Below are 21,463 nucleotides of genomic sequence, written 5' to 3'. Positions count from 1 at the left end.
GTTTATGTACCTGCAGGAGAGTGTGTGTCTGCTGCTGCAAAATCTTGCACCTGTGAACACCCCAAGAAGGAGGAGGCTGTGTAAAAGCACATGCAGGCCAAGACCCTAGAGGCAGCTCAGAGAGGGCTCTCCCTAGTAAATCACTTTTGCTTAACCCGAAGTCCATACTTCCCAGGGGAGCAGACACTGAGAACTGCAAACGGTGAAGACTGCAGAATGGCTGCAAGTTGTAGACCTCACTGTGACCGTAGCGGAGAAGGGAGTCTGTGAGTGGGTGCTGAGGTCCTTCCCACTCAGAGCTCACATTCAGGCCAGGTCGGTCAGGCCGCGCCACCTCCTCGGGCAACAGCATTCCGCGCTAGGTGGCGAAATGCTGAGGGGCTCCCCTATTCGGGGGAATGCGGTAGTGATGTATAAGGTATGAAAGATGTGGCCTGCAGAGAGCCGGCACTATCTCGACTGCTGCTGCTGCTGCTGCTTCTGCTGTTGCTGCCGCTGCCTCTGCTGCTACCGCCACTACTGCTGCCAGCGGAGCTGCTGGGAGTGAGCATCCCCTCTCCGGGATACCCAGCTCCGCGGCATCTCCCGCGCGCCCTGGCCCCACACGGACCTGCCAGCCCCAGGGAACAAAAGCGGAGCCCGCTCGCCCTCTACTGCAGCCGGAGGATGAGTCGAGAGGGCTGAGCGGAGAGTGTGGTCCTCGGCGACTGGAGGTAGGAAAAGATGTTGCGCCCGCCGCGGCGTGGGAGGCTCGAGGTGGGCGCGCCGGGGTAGGGGCGGCCGCGGGGGCCCATCCGTCCAGTGGGCGCTGCCCAGACCCGGCGAGGTGGTGGTCTGCAACGCTGCGCCCGCACTGCCCACTGTGGGTTGGGCGCCGCGCTCTCGCGGCCGCGAGAGAGCCTCCTGGGTGGGAACTGGAGGCAGCAGGGGAAAAGTCTGGAGCCAGAAGACAGGCAGCGGCTGCCGCGGCGACTGCGGAGGGCTGCCCGCGGCACTTGGCGGCGCGCTTCTCACCGCGCAGAGTGGGCAGGCGGCGGCTGCAGTGTGCGCAAAGTTTTGGGTGGCGCGCAAAGGCGCAGGCGAGGGCCGCCGCACGGAGCCGCCCAAGTTGTGGCCGGAGCGCCAGGGCGACCCTCGGGCTCCCCCCACCACGCGGAATCGCCCGAGCCAAGAGGCTCTTGCTCCCTGACACCCCAGCTGAGGCCGAGTTGACGCGCAGCCATTTAACCCTTCCTGTCCCGGGGAAACAACTTCATCCGCGTCGACGACTGGACTCGGGCTAGCTGGGCAGCGTCGAGGCTCCCGGCAGGTTCAGTCCTTCTGTGGTCTTGCGCATTTCCTCGCTCAGTCCGCGTTTTCATTTCTTTTTTGTCCACTTCTGTATCTAGAAACCAGGCAAGCTGGCCAGGGGTCTTACCTGAAATCTGTAATTTTAACCCTCGCGCCATCCGGACGCATGCTTTCTTTCTGCCCTCTCAGCTTGGCTCTTTGATGCTGCTTTGAAAAATGAGATGATTAATCAATTAGGTTAGTGGCCAATTAGGCATAACCTTGTAGGAAAATAATTATGCCCGGCTCTCTGGGCTTTCGCTGATGATGAGGTGGGAATCCAGCCCAGGTGAAGGGGCTGTTCCGAAAAGATAGGGCTGATCAGGGAATTCCTGGGAATTTAAGATTAAAAAGATCCAACTATGTGGTGGTGGCTGAGGTTGTGGGGGTGCAGTAGGAGTGTGTGTGTGTGTGTGTGTGCGTACCAATTTTTGCCGATTAACCCTTGGCAGCGCAGTATGGGTGGACTTTGCAGGCAGCCTGTTTCCAACAGCTCAGAAAAGGTGTGTCGCCTTGCTTTCCAAGCCCCCTCCTCTCCTCTCTTTCAGAGGGTCTCTTGCCTGTAAATCGCCTTGCAGTGTTTTTGCTTCTGCTTTGGGAGGCTGTGTTCCAATGAATGCATTTTAGTTTCGTGTCCGAGGAATCGCGTCGTTGCAGACCGAGGTTCCTTACTGTGCCTTCCGAGGATGCACATTTCCCCTGATCATGTTAAATATAGCGGTTATTAAATGGGTGCAAAAGAAAGACAATCTGTTTCCAGGGCTGAGAAGTTCTGCTGCAGAGCGGGGCTTCCTTTTGCTTTTGGAATGACTGGCGGGGTTTGGCACTGCAGTATTACAATACAGCCATATTAAAAAGGTCTTCAGAGCTTGGAGCCCTCCACCACTGCAGCCCCATCTTCCACACACTTCCCTGCCCAAATCCTTCTTGCAGGAAACATGTAGTGAATTTCGTACCTGCACCATGTGCATTTGAACTGCTTCCTGTCTCTATTTTAAGCTTCTTCTATCTGTTTATACATTCGGGTGCCAGATAGTAGATTTCTGTTCAGATTCTGTTCAAATTTCTAGAGGTGTTCCCAGGGCAGAGGGATTTTTGCAACAGGTCCTAGGTCTGCGTTTTCTAATAATAGATCTCCCTGGCATTTAGTGATGTGGGGCCCCAATCTCTCCACAAGTGACCTGACAAGGGTTGAACCAAGAGATCTCTGAAATCCCCTGCAGTGCTGACATTAGCTGGTTCTGAATTTTATGGCTTTTTCTTTTTCTGAGCTGAGCGGAAGGAGTAGCTGAGCAGTACACGCAATGTGACAGCAACAGTGCCACCTCGCTCCTAGTGGAAAGGAATGGGGGCTGGCCAGGGCTTATTGGCAAATAGGGATTTCCCAGCTGGAAGACTGCCTGGTGATACTGGTGTGCAGGGACAACTGGAAGCCACAGGATTCACTCGCCTCCCTCAAAATGAATGGCCACCATTCAGCACTCTCTCTTTGACAAGATTTTTCTTTTCTTGAATCTGGACTCAGCTAGTTGCCTTACAGTGACCACATTTGTGGATCAGATACTTGTGCTAGCAAAAGCCTTGCTCCTTTTAAAAAATGGAATCTTTTGTACATACCGGGAAGGGATGCAGGGTGAGAATATAGGGAGAGAAGAAAAAAGAGAGGGGAAGAGGCAAAGGAAGGAGTGAGTGGGGGGCAGAGCTAAGAGATATAGAGAGACAGAGATAGCTTAAGTCTTCAAATGCAACCAGACAGTGGGAAAGGGGAAGCAGAGACAGAGAACTAGGTTGGGGGTTGGGGATTGGGGAGGGTGGTGGTGAGGAGAAGAAGGGAGAGATGCAGGAAGGGAAGGAAAAGCAGTGAGGGAAATACTAGCCCTAAGAGGGAGCGATCAGAGCCCACATAAAGCAAGACCAGTCTTACCACCTAGCTTAGAAAAAATGTAAAGGAAAATCTCAAACTGCACAGGACACATTCCAGGTAGACTTACAGCCTGGAACTTCGCTTTGACATAATAAGGCAATTATTTATGAAATACACATTGTACCACAGAAAGTCATGAACTCGGTTTCTCCATTCATCCATGACTAGAGACTCCAGTTGCTGGTGTGGTGTTGGTGCTGGGAGGGGAGCTGTTTGCCTAGCAGACATGCTTTGTATAACCTGGAGAGTGTGCTCTTGCTTGGATCAAGTTGGGTACTCCATTTGGACAGACTGGGTTTCTCAACAACTTTGGAGGTGGTGTTTTTTGTTGTTTTTGTTTTGAGACCTGTCTTCCATCGAATGGACAACTTTTACAATCATGTATCATTAATTTATTTAACCTGGGGTGGGGGGAATGAAAAATGTATAGTAAACACCCTTACATGCCACCCAGAACTAGCAGTGATGACAAAATGATTTCAATTAATTTTCTCCCCTCCAGCTTCCTTGCCCCCCTTCTGGCCCATCCTCAGAGCCTCCCAGCTCATTTCCTGGCCTTCAGTATGGGCCCTTCCACAGATGTAACACATCTTTCTAGAATATGGCTTTGATCATGTTACTCCCAGGTCAAAAACATAAAGTGCTCCCTGTTGCCCAAGGCATGCTGTTCAAATTCCTGACTATAGACTTCAAGGCCTTTCACTATCTAGCCGTCTTACTCCCTCCTCATGTTCTTGTAACACACAACACACACACATGCTCACACCATATACACACTACCCTCATACCCACACACCTACACACGCACATACACACACACCTTCTCACACAGAATCACACACACCCTCACATACATGCATACACGTTACATTCACACCACTCACATACAGTTTCACACATTCATAAATACAAACAGCCCCCACATACACACAGCATCGCACACAGCCTTCTATACATATACACAGCATTAGACATGCCTTCACACACATATACACAGCATTACACTTACATCAATCACTACCATACTCACACACGCACACCTACCCACACACAACATCACATGCAGCCTCACACACACTCATGTCTATGCACTTACACACTCATACCACACATCTGTGCACTTACACCTATGCACTTACAGACTCATACCGCACATGTGCTTTTCATACCTTTGTAGATGCTACTTTCACTCCCTGTTTGGAGAATGTGTTCCTATTCATTTGTCTTGTAGACTCTCCTCATGCATTGGAATCCATCTTAAAAGTGACTTCCACTCAGAGGTCCCTTTCTCTCAGGAAGCTCATGCTCCCTCAGTACTCTTTAAATGCCCTTCTTGAAGTGCTGTGTTACAAATCTCCACGTGTTCATCTCTCCCATTAGAGTGAAATTTCCTTCAATGCAGGGACTTACTCATTCCCCTATTCAATCTCAGGATATAACACAGTCCTCTGCACGAAAGCATATGATTGATGTTTAATGACTGCATTCATTTTAAGAGCTTCTAAAGGATGATTAACATCTTTGACACCTTCTAAATTTATTTATTTTCTCTTATTCATTTTTTGGTTAACAATACTGATACAAACCTTTTTTCTTAGAAATTCAAACAATACAGAAGTGTGTAAAATAAAAAGTGACAACCCCTTCCCCCACCTCACCTAAATATCTTCTATGTTTAATACACATTACTAAACGTTGGCATTGCTCCTTTACTTTACACAATATTTTCCTAACTAGATTATATGCAGGAAACTTGCAATATATATTCATGTACATCATCCTCATACCTCATACAATACTGTATGTGCAGGATGTGCCCAAAAACTATGGAATAAATGAACAGAGACTTGTTCGGTTTATACTTAAATAACTAGGTAGTTGGGTTTATTTTTAAATCACTAGAACACGAATACTAGTTTGGTTTAAATTTTAAATTACATCAAAAATTGTTTCCTTAATCTTCACAGTAGCCCAGTGTGACTGGTGTTGTGATCTTTATTTTACAGATAAAGAAAGCTAGGCTCCAAGAGGTTACATAAAATGGTCAGGTCAGAAAGAAAAACATAGTAGTGTCTAGATGGATTCAAACCCAGATCTCCTTCATTTTGTTGCCTCTGTTTTTTCCACTCTACCCTATTAGTGGTTCTGTGAGCACCTAAAGGCAGGGCATCTAATTCAGTTTCATATGCCCAATATTTGTTCAGAGCTTAAGAGTTGACGGAGCTCTTTAGTCCACATCTTCACAGTTGCCCTTCCAATTAGGTGTCCTTGTCCTTTTGCAGATGAAAAACAGAGGCACATGTGATAAGCTAATGTGATCTGGTCAAGTTCCCAGAGCCAGGAAGAAATGGAAGATGTTGAACTCAGGTCTGTGAGTTCAGGGCTCATTCTGTATCCTTAGACGCAAGAGTTGATCCCAGGAAGAAGCTGGCCACCTTCTGCTTTCACTTTAGTACAGTGATGAATGGGGCAGATGGAAGCTGCTTCCTGGAGAGGGGTGGGTTTTGCTGACACTCATGTCTAGAGATGACAGCACTGGCGGCGTCCATGTTTTCTGCGACAGTTTCATTAAGATATACCCTTTTCCCCAATACTGTTCTTCTGCATCTCTTGTTTGAATCAGAACCATGGACAGAGTATGTCTCTTGCTACTTCGGTAAGCAGTTGTGGACATAGTTCCTACTTCTGTAGGTGTGCTGGAAAACCTGATGGCATGGTTAAAAACGTTGGTGTTGGGATAATTTGTCAGTGAGGCAGTGGTTACTGGAGGCCTCCAGAGTTTGACTTTGATAGCATCTGCCTCTGGGTAAGTAGTGGAATTACAACTCTCATTTATTGAGGGCTTGCTGTATGTCAGACACTGGGTTGAGCACACTACCTGTATTCTCCTGTTTCATCCTTCTAACGATCCTAAGAATAGTGTGATGACTCTTAGTTTATTCTCACCTGGAACATGCTTGGCACAATAAAAATCAGTAAAATATTTGCTGAGTTTTTAATGACTAGAGAAGGAAACCAGGGATTAGAGACATTAAGTAACATGTCCTAGGCACAAGTTAGTACATTGGATATAAACTCAAGTCTTTCTGACTCTAGAGACTGTACTCATTTTGAGTACTTGTGCTTCTTCTAAATTGATAATCCTGACAAAGTGACATAATAGAGCTTGAACTTGCAAAAACTTTTGTCCAACTCTTTTATTTAAGGGAGAGGGATATTTACTATGTGCAAGGTGTTGCTCTAAACACTTCGGATACATTAACTTGTTTCATATTCACATTCCATAAATAAGGAATATGAGGCACAGCTTAAAAGTAGAGCTAGGGTTTGAGCATGAGTAGCCTGTGCCCTCTACTACTTGGTTATATAAGATTCTGGGACCTGTGTAAGATCCTGGAGTTCCTCAACAGTAGAACCATCATCACCATCACCACAGTCATCATTGTCATTGCTGATGCTTTTGTATCTGCTGTTTTTACTGTCTACCTTGTACCTATGGGCACTTTTCATATGTTATTCCATCAATTTTCAAAACAATCCCATATTTCCATGGAAGGGAACTGAGACTCAGTGATGTTAAATGAGTGCTGAGAGTCACAAGGCAAGTGAGAGAAGGACTGGGATTGGGACATTGTGTGTCTGGTCTCAACATCTGTTCTCATTTTCTTTCTTCAGACTCTTTTTTTCACTGATGCTTGTTGCTGCTCTTAAAATTCAGCAAAGCATGAAATGATGAAATTTTTCTTGTGTGTGTGTTTTTTTCATGGTCCACCCTATGCGCAGAAGGATAATTGTCTAAAAAGACATAGTGTTTGCGTTTCAGGGGCCTGAATTTTTCTTCCATTCTACTATCAGGCATCAGAAGGGCTACCTGATGGTTCTGGGTATCTTTTTCAATTCCCTGGAAATGAGATAATATTACCTGCCTTGTTTTGTAATATGGTGATCAGAATAGTAAAGTTGTGATCCTTGTGATTTGAACCTGCACGTTGAGAGTGAAAGGCACCTTGTGAAAGATAGAAGGGAATGTTTCTCAGATTGAAATAAGCTGTCTTGGGCCACTGTGTAACACTAGCTGGTTTGGGCAAGGAGGTGATCATTCCTTGGTGACATTTAGGCTCTTTCCTTGTTGGCAATAGTACAAGAATCCTATATAATTAATAGTTCTTCACTTGGGACTAAAGAAAACCCAGCCATATTGCAGAGGACAAGAGAAACAGTGACATCAGACAACCTCTCAATTTATTTAGCAAAGCACACATGGCTCCCATCTCAAAGGGGCAGGCGGACTTACATCAGAATGAATACCAAATAAAGAATTCATGTGTATTCATAGGCTTTTAATAAATAAAAACAAATTTTTTTTTTCTGAAACGAGCTCTGAGCCATAGGTGTTGAGGCTTTTTGTTTACTTAAAATGCAGAATACAGCTTCTTATTTCAAAATGACCATTTTTTTTTCTTTTTTGGAAGCTTGAGCTTAGATCTTTGGTGACATTTTTTCTCCAAGCAAATATTTACAGCCAAGTTGGAAAGTGACAGGAAGGAGGGTTTAAAATGAAAATGTTACCAAGCTGAAGTTTACATCTGAGTGCAACACATGGTGTCACCATGGACAAAGTCCTAGGAACTCAAAATATTTGTCAATTTGTAGAATTTGAAGAAACCAAGCTGTTTTCATTTGTTAAGGTTAACTCTAAAAATCACATTTTAGTGCGTCATAATGTGACCATTTCCACTTCCTATCTGCTTGGTTTGATTCTGGTCACGCAACATCAGCCATTTACTTATTTATTTATTTATTTTTTCTGCTTCTCCATATGAGGGTGAACTGTCTCAGGGTTAATTCCCCATGTTCATTTCTACTTCCATGCCTTTACTTACGCAGTTTTTCCTGCCTGGCACTTCCTCTGTCTTCAACTCTCCGCCAGATCCAATAGTCTCTTAAAGCTGAGGTCAGGTACTATGTCCCATATGAACTCTTCTTAGTTGACTTCACTCAATAGTGACCAGCACTGACATTGGTTGTTTTTGTCACTTCATCAACTTTTTCCAAATTGTATAAATAATACAAAATAATTGTAAAAAATGAAAAAGTATAAAATGATATAAGGGTTAGTAAAAACCACTTTAAATTCTAGTTGTTATCTACAATTTGGTGACCATTCTTTCACTTATCTCTTTAGATATATAATTACCAGCATCTGTAGATGGATATAATTTTATATACTCTGCCTTGTTATGGATATAATTGTACATATTCTGCTTTATTATGTAGGTGGTTTACTTTTTATCCTGGATATCTACTTTTTAATACAGCTTTTTTGCTTGTTTACAAACTGGTCTAACAATCCAGATGCCTTCTGTATTTTCTAATTTCCTATAATCATTTGCAAATATGTACATTCACACACACACATACATAGTCAAGAATTTTTGTCATTGGTTTAAATATGATATCATGTATACATTTTTTGCATTTGTCACTTAAAACACTGCGGAAAACTATTCTCCGTGTCATCCAGCTCTCCTTGAGTCACAGGGTATAGATATGTTATTATTTTCAATGGTTGTATAGTTTTTGATGGAACGAGTGTACCATGGATTTTTCCATCATTTTCCTACTGATAGGCATTGATTTTTGTTCACTAATTTTTATAAATGATACTGAAATAAGCATCCTTGAACATTTATCATTTTTAATGGATGATTTAACTTTTATGGGTAGATTCCCAAAAGTAATATTTCTGAGTTCGAGTGTATGCACTTTTCAGTGTTTTAATAGATGATGCCATATTGTTTTCTAAAGAGAATGTAATAAGTCACATTTCCATTAGTGTATATGTAGTAACATCTTCCCCATATCCTTGCCAGCAACATGTATTATCATTCTCTTACTTTTGCTGTTTTGATAGGTAAGAAATGATATCTCATCGCCATTTTACTTTGTATTTTCCTGATGTCTGCCAAGAAGGAGCATCTTTTCACATTTGTCATGAAAAGATTTGAATTTGCTTTTAACTGGACAGATAATTAATCATTTTGCCTATTTTTGTTTTAGATGATTCTTTATCTTATCATTTTGTTCATGCTTCTTTTAGATTATAGATAGTCATTTTTTTTCTTTCATCTACATTGTGTATGATTTTCCTTCCCTAGAAGTTTGGTCTAGTGTTATAATGATCTCTTTATTTATGTGTGTTCAAAGTAGACCAGGAGTTACTTGACAGTAGTGATGTGTGTGATTCATCTCCAGGACATCATATCTAGGGCAAGGCTCAAAGGGGGTTAGGTACAGAATAAATAGTTCTAACCCTGACTATCCAAATGTATTTCATTTAACAATGGATTGTAGGAAATGATTTGTGTGTGATATCCACATGTATTTCATTTAACAATGGATTGTAGGAAATAATTTATGTATGTGGCATCACATGGACTAAAAGGTTTCAAATAAGCAAAGTTTCAAGATGACTAATGTTCTGAAATAATAATAAGTGAATTACATACTTTTCTGTTTTTTAAGAGTATGACTCAAAATATTGTAAACATCAATTATTGTGCTGAGCTATATCAAGAATACTCTTAAGGACTATTTAGATACGTGAGATTATTTGCCCCTATATGTATGAGTAGCTCCAGACATATGGATATATGGATTTTAAATTCTCATATATTTATGTGTGGATTTAAAATTCTCATATCTATTTTTTATACTTTTGTCATCTCTCCTCACTGTCAGATTGTGCTATCATGTCTTGGTAATATCAGTTTATCTGCCTTTAAAAATTATCCTGTATGTTGTCAAACTCTCGAACAGCAAAGGAAAAGAAAGGCAGTCCTCTTCTCTTTCTATTCATCTTTGTATTGCCTGTGGACTAATATACCAGGAACCATGTTTATTGGAAATGTGGATATGATAAGAGTCAGCAACCATCAAGTCTTGGCCTGGGTGCCATTCCTATGAATAAAGTGCATCAGCTTCCAGTGAAAATATAGCTTTGGTTGCTTAGGGGTCTTTTTAGTTTTTTTCTTTGTTTACAACTATATTCTGGGAAAGTGAGGTTGCTGGATAAGTGAAGTGGTTGCATGCCATCTCAATTAATTAGGATATAGGTCCTAATTAATTAACTACATGTAACCAAGATTTTAAATAAAGTGACTTAAGAGTTCATTTACAATGGTACAAATACGTTTCTCAGTCTCATAAAAGTCTGAGTGTTTAGGGAAGAAGTTCTAAACTGTGAAGTTGTGTAAGGTCTAAATTTCTTCCAGCTTCTTTCTCCTGCATCCCTAGGACGTTGCTTTCTATCTTCGTGATCCATGATGATGTGTCACCATATCCTTATTCTAACTGGATGGCAGAAAGGAAGAAAAGAAGTCAGGTGAAGGCCTGCCCATTTCTTTTAAGGGTATGATCAGAAGTTGCACCCATAATTTTATTTTATATCCTTATAGGCCAGAACCCAGTCAACTGGCCACTTCTAACAGAAGGGAGACTAAGGAATATTGTATTTATTTTGCATGGCCATGTGCCAGAGTTGAGGTTCTATTTTTGGAATGTGGGAAGAATGGGTATTGGTGGACAGTATGGCAGTACCAGCCACACCTACTCTCATCATTCTGGTGTTCCCTGGGTTTGCTTGTAAGCTGGAGTACAAGTCAGCAGTCGCCTACATCTTTTCTTTTCTTTTGTTTGTTTGTTACCGCCACTCCTACTGTTGTGTGGAGTGCAAAATAGTTATTCAGCAAAGACAACTTTATATTTAATGTTTCTCTTCTTGTTTTAATGATGGGGAAATGTAGGGAAGAGAATTTAGCTTGATAATGACTTGAGGCTCCGGGACTGGAAACCTTTGGGCTTCTTGGCTGATTTTTCTGTAACTTGGTTCATGTGCCGCCTAGTCCTTTGTTGCTCCACTCAGAGTTGGTTATTTTTATTTCTTATTTATTCCTCATTTTCAGCTCTGAGAGGTTCAGGTGTGGAGACCACATGCTTTGGAAACAGGTGTATTTGGACAACTCTGTGAGAGTCAAGGGGGAAAATCAACCCCCTGCAAATAATATAAATGAGCTGAAGGTTTGAGATTATGACCTCTTGCAAAAAGGGTCCCCTGGTAATCAACAGATTGCATCTCCTAGCTGAAGTTTCTGCACTCCATGTTCTCCCATTGACTTTCTAATTAACACGAAAGCATCCTTTTCCTTACTCCAGACAGGCTCTGGAATTGGGTTTCCTGTAGCCAAATAGCTGATTCTGACTTGTTCTCTGTTTCCAAAGCACAGTGTGATCATATTCTTTTTAGGAAGCAGGATTTCAAGGGATGAAATTTAAACATGCCCTTTCTTCCTCCAAGTTAAAAACCAAATAGAGATAAATATTGGAGTTTGATAAACATGAAAGTGTGTATCTTATTTCTGTTAAAATTTGATTGGAGAGTTTAGGTTGTGCAGCTATTGCAGGCTTCCTAGGTTGCTCTGAGCTGGATAGCTCCAGGAAAGCAGTGAAGGAAGATCTTCTAAGGTTAGAAGCTCTGAATGACAGAAGAAAAGGAGCTGTTGTATCGTGTCAATTAGGTTCTTAGTTGCAGATGACATCATTTAAGCTGAAAGGGATTTATTAAGGGGTGTTGGGTAGCCTACAGCATTCCATGAGGGTCCTGGAAGCCAAGCTTGAATGTCAGGACAGATGGCCAGTCATATCATGGGATTGCTGGAGTGGACACAACACTGTTACTAGGGACAGCTGGAAGGATTTTTATCTGAACTGCCCCAGAAGTTACTCTCTATGCATATGGTATATACCTTCTATCTTTTAACATGCCCCTCTAAGCCTCATGTAAGTATATCTGTTTAGTGTCCCCAGAGTTATATGTAGTCACTTCTGTTTCCCATGCAGAAGTATAAGGAAGCACAAAAATGGGGCTAGAATGATGCTGAGAGACCCTATATCATGTCTGCTATAGCCATACAAATTTGTTCTTTTCCTGATTTCACCTAAAAGATAAATGAATCCCATTTCTTTGAAGAGAGAGGCTGCAAGTACCTCTGCCCTGCTTTTCCTCTCTGGGCACTGGAGCGGAAGTAGGCTCTTAAGCTCCCATCGAATATCACACATTTATTTAAAAACCGTCAGGGGCCACAATGGCAAACAGGATATCCCACACTTCTTAGCATGGCAGAAAAGCCCCTCTTTGGCTCCTACCCAATTTTTTCCCTCTCATTCCTTTCTAGTATTCTTTCTGTTTACTATCTGGTCCTCTCCTCTGGGCTCCATCTAGGACACTGGTGCACTACGCCCCATGCCTGGAGGCCGAGATTCTCCAGCAGAAAGATGCAGTATTTTTGTTTCTTTTTTTTTCCTTTTTTTTTTTCTCCAAGGAATCAATATTTCAATATGTTGAGCTGTGTGTCCAATGCTATGAAGTTAAAATATTAAATAGCATATTTATGGCATTGTCTTGAAGAGTGTGGTTGTAGAAATATTTCTTCTTTTGTTTGTTTGTTACCGCCACTTCTTTTTAGGAGCAAATCTCCCCAGGGGTGTATGGTATTTCTTGACTCTTGGAACAGTTGCTACCCCCAAGACTTGCCACGTTGTTCTCCCTTCAGATGGAATTAGGTGAATGCGTGTAGCTGCTTTTTCACTGGTGGTCCTCTCCCCATCCCTTGCTCCTACCCCAGAGTTCTGTGTATTTGCATCCAGAGGCATGGAAACATTCCTTGCATTTGAGAGACAGAGTTATTCCGCATGGAGAGTGGGTGGGTTCATTGCCACACTCTTTTCTCCCAGGGACCCAGGAGACTACGACTTTGTGCATTTGCTGCCCACCTCCCCTTTATTTTTTAAATGCATTAAAAACTGTGCTAGTCTCCTTTGCATGGACTTCAAACTGCATGAAATGCAATAAATCTCATTTTAGATTTAAAAAAAAGCACCTGGAAGTCACTTGAATATGCCCTTGCTGTCCCATGTCGCTACTCTCTCTACCTGCTGTCCCTTATCCCCCAACTATGCGCAAAATGCCCTTTGTGCCTTGTGTCATTTGACACATGTACCCTTCATGATGGAAACATTGTTTCCTCTGGGAAGCATTTTTTGTTACTTCCTAGACTGGGTGAGGTGACTTCCCTGGATGTAGCCAAAGCACCCAGCAACCACTTCTGTTTTTAACTTAGCATGTAACATTGAGACCCTTGGTTTATCCTACTGCTTGTTTTGCTGTGAACTTCCTGAGAGCATGGTTTGTATCTTTGTATCCCAATAGCTAGCACAATTCCAGGTACTTACTGTTTGTACAAATGAATAAAATAATGAATTACAGGGTACTGTCCAAGGACATGGACTTTGAAGTTAGAACTTGACTTTGCCGCCACATAGTTGTATAGCCTCAGAGAAGTTAAACATAATAGTTCTGTGAAGGCTAAATATAATGAAATAATGCATGTGAAGTGCTTGCCAAAGAGCGCATAGTAAACAATAAGAGTTGGCTATTATTTTGATTATGATAAGATTATCATGATTACTTCACGTGCTCAATATATGGTAATGATCACCAGTCTACTTTCTGGACTAACATGTAAAGTGGTCATCTACGACATTTCTGTTTGCTATAGAACCACACCAAAATATGTTGAAGCCACCAGTGGCTGCGGAAGAGGAATGAAAATAGACAGAAAGGTACAGAAGTCACTATCAGGAAAAATCTGTGATGGAGCATTTCAGTGACAGTGTGAGAGAATGCCTCTTGACACCGGGTTTCAGTAATGGTACTGTCACCAGGATTTTACGAACAATTCTGCCTCCTTTACATACTTTTTTCTTTCCTTTAGAAATTTTTTTTCACTTAAAAAAAGAAAAAGAAAAAGAAAAAAATGACCCCGAGGTGATACTGAAAACAGTGTCAAAACTTCAGTGAAGGTCAAACATTTGCCAAGGGATTGCCTGGAAGCACACATCCTGCTGTGTTCTCTCTGTGCCTGTGCAATGTTAACACAGTAGGAGCTTCAAGTTGATGTTGAAAACCAGCTTGGAATATGGCAAATGTCTTCTTCGTGCCAACCTCCCAGCATAGTGTCTTACATAGAGTACGTGCATTTTCATCTATGTACGTGCAAAATACCTTTTTTTTCCTCTCTTTTCCCTGTGGGTCCATACTTATTTCACTACATTCAATTCAGCAAACATTTATTGGACCCCTACTGTGTGCAAGGAACTCTACCGATTCTCTCCTTCTGTGCCTGTTTCTCCTCCTGCATTAACATTACTGCTTTATTAGAAGGAAAGGCTTGTGTTAAAGGCAACATGGGAATAGCTGGCATCTATGGGAACAGCATAAGCATTTTTTATTCTGATTTTGTAGAAATATTTCTTGTTATTGGGGTCCATATTGAAGTATAGTGGGAAGAGGGAGTATCAGGACCAAGGACCTAGTCCCAATTTGATGTATGATCTTGAGCATGTTGTTTAACTTCTCTGGGTTTTGGTTTCCAGCAGTTATCAAGAATCTTTCAGCCCCAATATATTATGATTCAAAAAACTGCAAAAGCAACATAAAGTTTGGATTTGCTGTGTTAATGTGAAAAGCCTAGCAGATTTGGCATTAGGAGCTTGGTTTGAACTACAGCATTGACATTTGGCCTGTGTGGTATTCGGTTTGAGCTTCAGCCTCCCAGGGCCCTTCTCTATGGAACTGGGACGCTGCCTCTTGCTTTTCCTGCTGCATCAAGTTGTGAAGCTTCAAAGAGACGATGCATGTGAAAGTGAATTATGAGTAACAAAGGACTATTTACGCACACATATAATCTATTATTTCTGTAAATAATCACCTTGATTTCAATATGTTATTCCAATGAGCACTTTTGCATTTGGCCTTCTGGGTTGTTTGAAGGAAACACTGCCTTTCAGTTTTTGTTTTTGTTTTTGTTTTTTGCACTGAAGCAGTCACAGAGTATCTTAAGTAAGTGGGTGCTGTATCCCCCACGTGTCTTTCCGATCGACACTCTCGTCTTGGGTCCTAGAGCCTGACTGCATGCATAATGTTTTATTGGTTGGCCTGAAAGGAGACCATTTGTTCCCTGCTAAATGAGCTGTTACTGTGTGCCTATGTCCCTCAGCACCTGGGGCTGTATGCATGGGAGAATCCAACCGTGGATCTCAGAAACCTTTTTGGAAGTTTATTGGAAGAAGGGAGAATACATTTCTCTGCAGGTTGTTCCCTCCTTCCTTGGCCTTGGCTCATTAGTCAGAGCAGTACAAGGTGGGAGAAACGGGAGGGGGGAGGAGGGCAGGGCTGTGGGCCAAGGGGTAGGCCCAAGTTCCTTGCAGCCTTGCCCTCGTCTTTCTGCTGCCCCTGACCGACAGGTGGCCAATTAGCTCTAATTGGAAAGTGTATTGCTGCACATGGGCCGAGGTGGCTTATGGAAGTGTGCCTCCTGTAGCAGCTTTCCCTTATTTTGGCCCCAGGTCTGACTTGATCTTATGGCCTCTAAAAAGAAGACCTCTCTCTCTGAGCTGTCAGTGGCCCGGTCTAAGGGCCAAAGAGATGGCTTCTTTCCAGACTGCAGACACTGGATCTCCTGAATAAGGGCCAAGCTGCTCAATTAGCCCTTTATTTGGGTACCTGGTGGACTTTGCAGTTTGGTTCACAGAGGATGATGCTATTGTTATGTCTGTGCCAGATGTGGGTCATCTCAGTCCTGGGTCTCTTGTGATACCCTGTTGATACAGGATGATTTCAAAGTGCAAGAGAGAGAAACCCAGAGAGATCATTTTGCCATAATTGCTTCCTTCACCCCTCCCTGTATATACACCCACACACACACTCTTTACATTATAAGCAGAGCTAGGGTTCAGGGCTCCCAATCTAAAAGAGAATATGTATCTGGCTCTCACATTGGTAGAACTTTGTTTCCTTGTCTTTTTACCCTCATAGCCCAGGTGCTTAGAAAATTCTCGTAAAATAAATATATAAGGGCCTCGAAATAGGTTATTTTCATGGTTCAGCAATCGAGTGCTGCATTCAGATCCCAGTTCCACCTCTTACTAAATATTTGACCTTTAACAAGCTACTTAACATCTTCAAATTTCAGTTTCCATTGCTATAAAATGGGGATGAGAATAATCAGGCTTACTTCACAGGATGCCTATGGGCATTAAAGGAGATAAGCGCTTGGCTCAGAGCTCAGAGTAATATTTCATTAAATGTTAGTAGTTACCATTTCTAATGAGCTACTTAACTCTACTCCCATCACACAGATGAAGATACTGAGGTAGGATGTGTGGCAAGGGGGTAGATTAACTTGTCCAGTATTACACTAATTAGAGCAAGGCCAGGAATAGATTCTAATCTTTATTTCCTTCCCAGTTCACTGTTACTCATATCTGAGAAGCAAGTCTATCCTGTACTTTTCCTTCAAGCAGATAAATACCTGTCTTTCTCTGTTTTCTCTTATCCAGTTCCTCCAGACCTTGTAACTACAGAATCTAGGAATCCGCATATACGAGGCTACATAAAGGTTGTAGACTCTGGGTGTCACTTCCTCCAGCTCAAGCCTTCAATGGCTCTCCATTGCCTCAATATGAAGCATTATCCCTTTATGATCTGGCCCAGGCAGTCTGATCCTAGGGAAGCACTGGCAGTTCCTATGTGTGCCCTGCTCTCGTTCACTTCTGGGCTTTTGACATCCTGGGACAGGGTTTTTTGAGTGAATGATGGTGAGTGACTCAGAGCCCTTCCAGCTTTCCAGAGCTGTGATTCTAGCACTCCTAGGGGAATATACAGGTGGGCCAAGCAGGAGGAGGGCCCACTCCTTCCACGTTGCTGGTCCCCTGCCTTGTCCACCCTTGTCCTTCTCTTGATGGCTGAGCACATTGCCTGCTGGGCAGGCATTTCTGCCCCATATGGCTGTTTTCCACTCAGTGTGAAATGTCATTTTTGCAGGGCTCTCTTGCTCTGCCTCTGAGCATCCTGCATTTTTCCCCTCATGTCACCTACTCAAGGTATGCCAGTGCCTGTTTACTTGTCTGGGAGTGCCAGAAGGCAAGATCACACCTGTTTTTCTCCCTATTGTAGCTCCAGTCCTTGGCAGTCAATAGTCAATAGATATTTGCTAAATGAATGAAAGAATGAATGAATTCAGGATTGGATCAGTGGCAGGGAAGCAGACAAGCATGAGTTAGGAAAAGAATGTGTGGTCTCAAGTCCTGGTATATCTGACGTCTCTAGCTCAGCTGATAGTAAACATCGGGCCTAGCCTTTATTTTTCTCATTATGTTTAAAACCCACCAGTCACCCAATAGTATAATTTCCTAAGTGGTTTCATTTCAGCTCTGCTAATTGAAGAGAACTGAGCTCTTTTTGAAGGCTGACTTTGTGTGCGGCTGTCCCTGGTGAGAGTCGAGACTGGTTGTCAATCACTGACAATAGCTTGCCATTCTGGAATAATTTAAGTTTAGGCCTTTCTTTCACTCAGGCATTCATACTCTGTTATATGTTTTCATACTGAGCTGAGAACAATCTGGGGTGAGAAGCTGTCATGTGTTCTAGGAGCTGAAATGGAGATTTCTTTTTTGATTTCAAATTCTTACGGTCTGTGACTCAGAGTGGCTTGAAGGGAAGATCAGATTTTGGAGTCAGACCTTCTGGACTCCAGGTCTGAATTCTTTGCTTTCCCACCTGCTTTGCTAGCCAGGTGACCTTGACACAGTTTACTGAGTTTCTGAAACTATTTTCTTATACAGTTATGGGGGATGTAAATACTTTGTATTGGAGATTATCATGAGAATTAGAGAGAGAATGAAAAGACCTGGGAAAGGGCAGACCCTGGTAACAGCAGCACTCCTCACCAGCTCCTCGCACTGCAGGCAGGTTCCTCAGGCATCTCATTGTAGACAGTGCTCCAAAGGGGTTCCATATGGTGATTGGAGGTCCCTGGGGATCAAGCAGACCTGGGTTCAAATCCTAGCCCTGCTACTTCACTTACCATCTGGGAGACTGCATAAATCACATGCTTCTAGAATTCCCTTACTATCAATTGGGGATAATGATACTTACTCATCACGTTGTTATGGAGATTGAAATTACGTGAGCTATCAGCATAATCAATGCTCAATAAATGTTATTTCCTTTCTCCTCCTTCTCTCTACATGTCAATACATTTAATTTACATTAGGAGATTGGGGAGAAAAAGAGAGAGGTGATTAAGAAAATGCCCCCTACTTTCTGCTTCACATTAAAGAGCAAGCATATAAGCATTAGCACAGTATTCTGAGTCACACCTATCTGGCACTTGTTAATTTATTCAGCAGATATTTATTGAGTCTCTACTATGTGCTACGTAGAGTTCTAGGCACAGAGATACAGGATAGAAGAAAACAGTGAGCGTGTTCAGGTGGCACTAACAACCTACTGGGAGAAACAGACAATAAATCGATAACATGGTATCAGCAATAGTTAACAAATGGGAAGAGAGAAAAGCAGGGAACAAAGACAGAGTGCTATTTATATGTGAATCGTCAGGGATGGCTTCTCTGAGAAGGCGACATTTGATGGAACAGAGCCTTTGTTCTTGCTGTTTTCTCTCCCTGGAATGCCACCACTGTCCCTTGTCACTCTCTATCAGCAAATCTCCTGTCATCAAGACTCCACTCAAACATCACCATCTCTGAGTGCCTTTTCTGCCCACCTTTTGAGACTAAGTCTCTTCTGCTTCTCTGCTCCTACAATCCCTTTTACTGTTAATATCTTCCATGTTTAACATCCTTCTCCCTCCTTCTTTCTTTAGGCTTCCGTGTCAGGCACAGTGCTAGGCACAGAATTCGTTTATCAAATTGTGTGTGTGTGTGTGTGTGTGTGGGTGTGTGTATTCAGGTGTTAGCCCATCCCGACCACATTTGGGGATAGTGAGCAGGTAACCTCAGAGCTGGTCCTGGGGAAGTCTGCTCAACTCTGAGATGTGTACTTTGTCCTCAGAAATGTAGTGCACTATTTCCCATGAGTTAGGCATGCTGAAGGAAGACTGCTTCTAGCTCCATGGCATGGACAGTTCCATGTAAGTTCAGCACTGAGAACTATTAGGCACAGTCTCTTCTCATATTTCCAGAGCTCTTTAATCATTTTTGCCTTTTAGAAGCTATGTGTCTTTGGGAAAATTATTTAATCTTTGCAGACTTCTCAGGTATTTTGGATTTTGGTTGGAATTGCGACAACTGAATGTGCTGTTTCTTGAACCTCCTGCTGGTCAGAAGCCATGAATGACTGGTATTGGTGTTGATTAGTTAAAAAACGGAAAAACAAAATAGCACAAAATAGTTTACAGGAAAGAGCATGGGTTTATAGTTAGACAAACATGGGTTTGAATCTAAACTCTGCCTCTTGCTATTATTTTTACCTGTAGCAAGTTACTTAATCTCTGTGAATCTGAATTTTCTCATATGCAAATTGGAATAATGGGTACCAATATCACTGGCTGCTATGAAGACCAAGTGAGAAAATGTGCAGATAGTGCATAATTAAATTTGAACTTTGGAGACTATACTCCAACCATCCCCACTTGGTTATGTTCCAATCAAGAACCCTGAGTTTATCGTCAGTGTACTGTTACTCAGACGGGGTAGTCATCACGTAGCACAAAGCAACTCCTGCTTCTAAACTTGTAGTTTGCTCTCACTCAGTGGCATAATCATTACTCTACAGTGGAGAATGCTATTATGCAATGTAGGTGTGGGGTCTCTAGCCCACAGCTCTGCACCTTTGTCTAGCACCCCTGTCCTCATACCTTAGTGGCCTGTCCATCAGCTTGTTTCTCATCTACTTTGCTTGTCCAGTCCACTGTGGTCCTCCCTTGCCCTCTTGCTCATGTGGTAGAGTGGAACCAGCTGTCCTGAGACCTGAGTTCAACATCTGGTTCGCCCGTTTGCATGTTTGTGGTCTGAGTGCAAGTCATTTCCCTTTGCTGAGTCTCAAGTTCATTGTCTTTGAAACAGTCCTGCTCTGCTCTGCCTATGATAGAATGTTTGGGTAATAAGTTTAAAATTAGAATATTTTAGGGCTGTATCTGCGTTGGGGTATAGCTGAAAGAGCTCTGGGTTTCATTTCTAGCTCTACCACTTAGCAGTGGTAATCCTGGCTAATTCACTCACACTCTCTCGACTCAGTTTCCTCATATAGACAATAAAGATAACAATAATGACAACTAATGCGTCCTGAATTTTACTATGTGCCAGGCATTCTTTTCAGTACATTTGTTAACTAATTTACTCCTCACAATAATCTTATGAAGTTGGCACTATAATCATCCCCATTGCAAAGTGAAGATACATAGGCACAGCGTATGTATACATAATTAAGCAACTTGCTTCATTAATAAGTGTCACATTTAATTTAATAAGAGGCAGAGGTGCAATTCAGAACAAGTCTGTCTGGCTCCAGAACTCACAGCCTTAACCATCATGCCATACTGCCAACCATGGTGCTGTAATTCCTACCTTGCTGAGCTGTTGTGAGGCTTAGAGAGACTAAATAGACAGTGTCTGTCAATTGTGGATGCTCAACCTGTGTTACACCTTTATTAAGTTTAGCACAACTTAGGATTAATAAACGCTTACTTTGCAGCTGCATTTGGCCATATGTCTGCTTCTGACGAAGCAGTGATTTTCAGGACCAGGTATTTTTCTGGAGCTGTTGCTTTTCTGCAAACCTGAGATGTCAGGAGTAATATACCAGGGGCTTCTACTTCTAAGGAATCCTTGTAAGAGGGTGCCACTTTGTGCTTTGTATCAGTTCTTTGTTAGTGGTCAAGCCGGCTGACTGTCGTTCAATAAGGAATTGGGCTTTGTTGTAGAGGTGGGTTTTTTCTAAGCACAAGGAAGGCAGGGTCAGGTCTGCAATTTTCTCCGGCTCCAGGAACAAATACTTCTCCTGCTCCTCTAAGCCTGAGAGTCTCGAGAGATATGGGGATTGGTGATGACCTCCTGCCTGGGTGGCTCTTACGCACAAAGCTGAGAGCAATTTTTAAAGTCTTCTCGCCATTTTGCTCTCTCTTTAAAAATTAAATGCCTGACACCGAGGTGTTTTATTCCCAGACCAGCTGTCCTTTAGGAGGATGGATTGGAAGTGAGAATATCTGACGACTTCCTTCCTAACCTCAGTGGTTTTCGAGGATGGGAAAGGCCACAGGGAAGGAAAGTGACCTTGTTCTTTTTGTCAAC

At 42.6% G+C, this 21,463-nt stretch overlaps 1 protein-coding gene across 1 annotated transcript in view; it reads left to right on the top strand.

The window, feature by feature from the left end:
• The first annotated feature begins 405 nt into the window (after window positions 1-405).
• DAB1 (DAB adaptor protein 1) overlaps window positions 406-21,463 on the top strand; it is a 1,271,953-nt gene continuing 1,250,895 nt past the window's right edge. The window contains exon 1 of the mRNA XM_033225047.1: window positions 406-713. The gene's annotated coding sequence lies outside the window, so the exon portion shown is untranslated. The remainder of the gene's footprint in view (window positions 714-21,463) is intronic.

Source organism: Trachypithecus francoisi, unplaced genomic scaffold, assembly GCF_009764315.1.
Source record: "Trachypithecus francoisi isolate TF-2019V2 unplaced genomic scaffold, Tfra_2.0 Lachesis_group12, whole genome shotgun sequence".
Lineage (NCBI taxonomy): Eukaryota > Metazoa > Chordata > Mammalia > Primates > Cercopithecidae > Trachypithecus > Trachypithecus francoisi.
The sequence above is the reverse complement of the archived record's forward strand: the minus strand, read 5'-3'. Positions and strand labels throughout refer to the sequence as shown.